The sequence below is a fragment of the Monodon monoceros genome, unplaced genomic scaffold (genome assembly GCF_005190385.1).
Source record: "Monodon monoceros isolate NGI ecotype Baffin Bay Population unplaced genomic scaffold, NGI_Narwhal_1 Super_Scaffold_21, whole genome shotgun sequence".
NCBI lineage: Eukaryota > Metazoa > Chordata > Mammalia > Artiodactyla > Monodontidae > Monodon > Monodon monoceros.
Genome location: NW_021703778.1, coordinates 48,923,210 through 48,930,348, shown reverse-complemented (window position 1 = coordinate 48,930,348; position 7,139 = coordinate 48,923,210). Strand labels below are relative to the sequence as shown.

At 45.9% G+C, this 7,139-nt stretch overlaps 1 protein-coding gene across 6 annotated transcripts in view; it reads left to right on the top strand.

The window, feature by feature from the left end:
• Positions 1-7,139, top strand: part of FAM169B (family with sequence similarity 169 member B) — a 98,010-nt gene that overhangs the window by 12,183 nt on the left and 78,688 nt on the right. The window contains exon 1 of one of the 6 annotated variants that reach the window (XM_029236673.1): positions 1,466-1,527. The exons of the other annotated variants lie outside the window; for them this stretch is intronic. The gene's annotated coding sequence lies outside the window, so the exon portion shown is untranslated. Of the gene's footprint in view, positions 1-1,465; positions 1,528-7,139 lie in introns of those variants that run through there. 6 annotated transcript variants of the gene reach the window in all.

The following is a 7,139-nucleotide window of genomic DNA, read 5'->3' as shown; positions in this document are numbered from 1 at the left end:
TACTACTACTACTACTACTACTACTACTACTACTACTACTACTACTACCATCACCACTACTACAGTACTATTACTACTATTATTATATTTTACTATTACTACTATTGTTATATTTAAATATATATATATTTTTAAAAGTAGTTTTTTTTCCCCCAAGCCTTAAAGTACAAGTGACAATGCACACTCAGTCTGTCCTCTTTTCACTGCTGCCACCTCCCAGCTTCTGCCTCTTTCTTGGGAGTGTGGCTCAGATGGACAGTGGGCAGAGGTGGCATCATTGCCCTGTGATGCAGGTGCTGTGATGAAGCCTGTGTAGGTAGCCCATTTAGACCACATCAGCCTTGCCACTTATCTCTTTGTGAATTCATGTCATTCTAATTCTTACAAGCTTTTAAAGTAGTTGTTAAAAGTTATTAATATGTGGGCAAGAGAGTTAATAGACATTTTCCAAAGACACACAAATGGCCAGTCAGCACGTGAAAAGATGCTCAACGTCACTAACCATTAGGGAAATACAAATCAAAACCACAGTGAGATACCACTTCACATCCATTTGGATGGCTGTTATCAGAAAAAGCAGAAAATGACAAGTGTTGGGTGAGAATGTGGAGAAATTGGAATCTTTGTGCATTGCTGGTGTAAAATGGTACAACCACTGTGGGGTATGGCAATTCTTCAAAAAATTAAGCACAGACCTACTGTATGATCCAGCAATTCCACTTCTGGGTATATCCCCAAAAGATGTGAAAGCAGGGACTAGAAGAGATATTCCTAGATCTATATTCATGGCAGCATTATTCACAATAGCCAAAAGGTGGAAGCAATCCAAGTGAACATCAACAGATGAATGGATAAGCAAAATGGGGTGTGTGTATATATATAATGGAGTATTTTTCAGCCTTAAAAAGGCGGGTATTTTAAACAGTGCTATACTGAGCACTAGCTGCCTTTCGGTGCTAGTACACAATGTGTGGTCCTTGACACAATATAAATTAGTAAGTACACAAATTGGTGAAAGTACTTCTGGAAATCTCAAGATCTGGGTTTGAATCTCAGCCCCACTACTAACTTTCCATTTTGAGAATGTTTCCACTTCTGAAAAATGGGGTCAGTTCTTTGTTCTTTCTTGACTTCAAAGGGTTGATGTAAGTTTCAAACAAACGAGGAAGTGTGACAGCCCTTTTGTTATCTGGAAAATACTGTACAAATGTAAGGTATAAAAGGGTACATTTTAATGTGAGAACATATCGCTATTTTTCTAATGCTTTCTCTCCCAACTAGTACTTGAGAAACTTTGTTTATCCACAGAAGGCAGAATGTTAACTTTCTTTTATATGTCTTCAATTTAAAACTGGGCTGGTACTAACGTGGATGCAAATATTTCTATTCGGCAGGTACCTCTTCATCTACTTTTCAGTTTTACACAGAAGAGGCCAGTGCCCTTATAAAATGTAGCTTTCTCAACACATTTCCAGGCATTGGGAAGTAACTACACTTTCCCTAAGCGACTCATTGTCTAGGTTTAAGGTAATCCCATTCTTCTCCATTCATTCTCCATGTGGGGTAGTCCGGGTGGTGAGGCTGAGTGCTTAAACAGGGGGCACCAGCTTAATCTAGAATTGGGTCATGGAGACTGAGGACTAGTCTACTTTCAGCTCTCCTTGTTGCTTTGCACAGGGCTGAGCATACCAGATAGAGACCTAACTTTGTCCTCTTCAGAAATATTATTGTTAGCAGTGTAATAGATGGACATATAGGGATGTGATTTCTGGATGAAAGTTTATAAAGTCCATTAACAACCACAGTTTTTGGGTAAGTTCTGAGAAATGTTATTCTGTGACTAATGGGTAAAACATTATGGTGATGAGGAGTTATTTGTCTTCCTCTCGTGTGCTCTGTGGTTTAGGGCTCTGCTTCCTGCTGGCCAACTGCCCCCCCCCCCCCCCCCCCCCCGCCCTTCCCCACCAGCTTCAGGACCACCACATCTTGTGGTGATGTTACTGACACTGGGATTTGATATTTTTACAAGTTCCTGGTCAGTTAAATTCAGGATACAAAGAGTCAGACTCTCCATGTTCTCCTGAGTATGTGCCAAAGCTCTCTTCCTTCTGGTAAAGGTTAGGCAAATAGGGCACCATAATGATGACCACATGGGATGGAGGAGTTCAAGTTCAGGGGCAAAAGGTGGGCCTGAGCTTCCTGCAGCTGTATCAGATGAGGACCCCTCTTCTGTTACCATTCATGAGGAAGCAGACATTTGAGATGCTGTTTCCTCCTGTCTGCCCCAAATAGGGCTCCACATTTGTCCCCAAATGTGACACCTCTTTGAATGCAAAAGGAACAGCATGTTTCAGACCCACTTCATATCCTTTTGAATGATTCAGGGGGAAAAAGTTTAATCTTTGTATCATTTGCCTAAGGGTAAGATGCACCAGTGCTCAGATTATGGGACCTTCATATTAAAAGCAATTAGGATTACATAAATCTTTGTGTGGGTGGCACACAAAGTCATCTGCATATTTTACCATCTTAGATTTGGGACAAGTGATTTATTCTCAGCCAAGGCAATGACAAGTTGCAAGTTGGCCAGTACTAAATCTGTGATAACAGAGCAACAGGCTCGCTGTCAGTTACCAGTAATGAAACCTACCCTGCCACCACCTGCAGACCTCTCCCAGCGCTTCCTCCGTTCCCTGACAACTTTGCTCATCTGCTCAGAAATTCTAACATTTTCTACATTCTGTCTTCCAACATTTTTTTTCAATTCTTTGCTAAGAATATTTTGGCAATCAGATGCTCTTCAAAAACCAACAAAAATATCCAAGTGTGTATTTACTTCACCTTCTGTTCTCTTCTCCTCTATGTGGAGGATTGTTCTGCTGACACCACGGCCCCCTTGCCTGTGGTCCTTGAGCTCCAGGTATTTGCATATTTGCTATCTGTCTGATAGTGATAGGTCCTCTTGCCCTGACATTATGCCAAAGCACTCTTCTCTAAGATATTGTTTGTCATCTGTCCATCAATGTTCTGGGACAGGGGTCCCTAGTTAAATAAGTTTGGGAAATAAATGCTGGATTAATCAAATCTCATTGCTGCAGGGTTTCTAAGTGTCCAGATTGCTGATAGGCACACAGAACCCCCAGCAGTGAGCTCTGAGCATCACAGCAGGTCCCCTTTTCCAAACTTGCTGGCCTCAGAAACCTCCTTGCACAGCATATCTTGTGAAGCTAGTGTTCCACAGAATATATGTGTGAAAATGCATGCTACAAGGGAAGTCAGGAACGTAGGATTCTTTGGCCCTCTTAAAAAAAAAAAATTAAATGTAATCATACTTTAAGAGTAGTTCTCAGTTTTAAGGCATCCTGTGGTGAATGCTTTGGAGGGTCAGGATGAAGTTTGCATTTGTGAATACTGAATTTTCTTAAAGCAGGCAGCTTTGAAGTGCATGCCTCACTGGAAAGCAGGGACCCTGGTGAATTCCTGGTGCTGAATTCTGAGCCATTGAGGTGGCATTTGGAAATCTTCTCCCTTTAGGCACTACCCTCCCACCGTGGGTGTGCAGAACACCTGGGTTCAGACACTTCTTGTCTGATGCCCTCTCTCCGGTTAGAAACTAGGCTCCAAGCTCTCTGCTAAGCTCAGAATTAGGCGCTTAACCCCCCTCAGCATATTTCTTTTATAATAAGGATTCCTTCTTCTAATAATTTCCTTTTAGAAGCAAATTATTTTGTGAAGAAAACAACCAGATAGCTTATGTGAAAAAGAAAAGCAAAAATAAAAAAATTCTGTACCCTGGAAACTCAAGATTTGGTACAAAGATCCTGAATGATTTCAGCATTTTCCCTGGAAGAATGCTTTAAGATAGACCTCTGCTTTTGTTTTTCGGGTGACCACAACCAACTTATGCTTAAAGTGAATTCTTAAAATCGGGGTTCGTTGGGGGATTTCAATTTCTTTACTGTCTGCAATGAATTATCATTTCAACTGTGTGCCGTTTTTCATAAAAGCATTTTGCATTGTACTGAAAAGATTACATTCTTTTGGCTTTGGAAAAATATTTCCTGTTGGGTTCAAACCATTAAAGCCTGTTAGCATTTCACATCTGGAAGCTCCTGCCCGAGTCTGCCTTCCATCAGCAGCTCGGAGGCCAGGCTGGTCTCTGGCGCGTGCAGAAGACGCCCCAGACCTGTTTACTTCCCGAGGGCCCCTCTGCAAGGCCCAAATGTGCCCTTGTGGTTGGCGGGTGCGTGGGGGCGGGGCTTCCTTCCTCCCTGCAATGGAGGCGGGGTCTCGTGTGTGTGTGTGTGTGTGTGTGTGTGTGTGTGTGTGTGTCCGTCCTGGGTTGGGGAAGGGGTCTCCCTTGCCAGCCAGCATTGGATGCCCCCTCCCCTCTCCTGCCCTAAGCATTTTCCTTTTTTTTTTTTCACTCCCACCCAGTTTTCCAGAAAGCTAACCCAAACATTTTCCGTGTAAGGAGGAGTCTGCCCGAACTTTTCTGATGGGGCAGTTTCCCCAAAGAGATGAGAAGGAATTAAAACCCCAAAGGCTGGAGCAGCCTCCTCCTGTCCCCGGCCAGCTTGGGGGGCCCTTTCCCTGGGGTGCAGGGGTCTGGCCCAGCTTAAAGGTTTTAAAAGGGAACCTTTAAGAGATCTTTGGAAATTCCTTTTCGTGGAGGGTTAATTTATCCCCAGAGGCAGGCCCGATGCAGCCCCCATGCTCACGCTATCGGGCTGATGGATTCTGCTGGGCTTCTGTTGAGAAGACCCCCAGGGACCCGCCCCTGGGCTGCAAGGCAGGAGAGCCCTGAGGGGCCAGGGTGCCCTGGGAATACTGTCCATCAGGTTCTTTGAGGGGCTCTCACAGCTCCAGCAGCATACCCGGCCAGGGAAATGATTTCATGGTGTACAAGGAGCAAAATACATTCACTGCATTTCTCCTGACCACACTCGGCCAGAGCCAATGCCAGGCAAGCTGTGGCAGCCTCTGGGGGAGCCAGGCAGAGGCCCCTAGGCCCAGTGGTCTTGGGTGAGGTATCCCACCCTGTGCCGCTCCGCAAAACATGGACGATTACGCTGTCCTCCCAGTCCCCTGTCAGCAGAGGTCTCAGCTTGTGTGTGTGTGTGTGTGTGTGTGTGTGTGTGTGTGTGTGTGTGTGTGTGTGTTGTAGGGGGGGTGTCATTGATAAGGCTTGTCAGTCAAACCTCAACCTCACTGGAGTGGACTGAAGGCTTGCCTCTGACAAACATCTCTCCCAAGACACAGGGCCAGCGCCAGAGAGTAAAAGTCCAGGTGGGATTTTTACTTGCTCTGAAAGACTGCATTCCTGGGGGCGTCTGGAGAAAGGTAGCTATTGAAGTTGCTTTCATGGGAGAATCATGCAGCATGAGTCAGGTGCCCTAGGGCTGAAGCAGCCCACTTCCCAGTATGTTTTTCTTAATTTATTTGAACGTGCACTGAATCTTTTTTCATACCTGTGGGAAGCCACTAGACCAACTGGATGAATAGCAGTTTGAACAGAGAGCTCAGCTAAACAACCACCCACATTTCCGAAGTGCTCAGGATGAGAAAGGCATAGGGAGAGGCCTTTGTTGGCGAGGGGTGTTGGGGCCAGGAGAGGAGAGAACAAGCACTCAGTGTGCCTGGAGGGAGTCTTCACGTTCCTGGTGGGGTGAGGCTGCCTCACCTGCTGACCAGTGTGAAAGGCCGAGTTCAGGTGTGTAAGGCCCTTCAGCACAGGGGAAGTGGCCAAGGTATATCAATTCCCATCCTAAGCCAAGCTGGATTCGAACACGGGACTCAATAACCCACAGAGCCCTTGCCTTTTGGGGCTCCAGGAAGGCCCCTGGGTGTGCTAGAGTTTGAGATGGGCCTTGAAGATGGCAAGGCAGAAGGAGCTGGGGAGTAGGGGTGCTGCAGAGGAAGGGGGCATGTGATTGTAAAGGGCCTTCGAGGCTTGGTAGAGGAGACTGTCTGGATGGGGTCACTAACATCATCTGAGTGTTTTACACATTCTGAAATCAGACAGACCTTCATGCCCTGGTGTTGCCACTGACTAGCCAAATGGTCTCCTCTTCAGGCCTCAGTTTTCTCATCTGTAAATTGGAGTTAGGCTGGACTCAGTGAAATAAGAGGTGTGTAGCACTCAGCAACCTGCTGGCACCTGGGGCCAGGGTATAGCTACAATATTTTTATTGGTGGCAGATAGAGGAAGGATGGGTGGAAAGGGGTGAGGCCAGAGGTTATTGTGAGATGCTGAGGCCTTGAACTGAGAGCATCAGGACGATTGGAGATAGGTGATGCAGGCTGAGGGTTTGGTGGCAGGTTTGAAGTGGTTCCTGAGCGAGGAACCATCTGGCTTGGCTTGGATCCATCGGCTTTGAGCTGTATCCCCGGAGGGCCCAGTAAGGAGTAGGGAGGGCGTAGAGGTTCAGCTTGAGGGCTGTGTCTGATCAGTTGCTGGGGGCTTCCTGGCCCATCACAGTGAGAAGGAGCCTGGGCTTCCTTGAATGTGTGTGTATAGAGAGAAAACACATACGCGCACACACACCACAAGTGTGTGCCTTGAACAGCAGAATATCCCTGCTACCTAGAGGCACAACCTTGTTTAGAAAGAGACCCCAAAGTTCATCATTGACTGTTCATTGTCACTGAATGGACTGTTAATTTTTCATGTCTTTATTTGAAACATTTTAATCAGTGCATTTATAGTTGTAATTTTTTGGTGTGCATTTCACACTCAAATAAATACTTAAAAAAATTGAATAGTGGGAGAGTATTTACTCATCTCTTTGCCACTGTGTGTGCTGGTGATGTTTTCACCATGAAAAGTCAGGGGCAGGGGGAGGGGCTCATGCAGGACTGAGGCCTAGTCCACCCCTGCTCTTGACATCCTCTGTTTTCTATGAGCACTGCCCCCAATCAACAGCAGTAAAATTCATCATAGGCAAGCTTGGTGAACTGGAGACAGGAAACTTTTTGCTGCTAAGAGCAGTCTCTGTTCCCTGAAAAGTGTCTGCAGAAGGAATGGAGATTCTGAGAGCAAGTAGGAAGATGATATTTCCGTGGGTGTTTATGCACAGGCTTATCTTCCTTGAGGAGGCAGAGGAGGAGGAGGAGGAGGAGGAGGAGGAGGAGGGGGG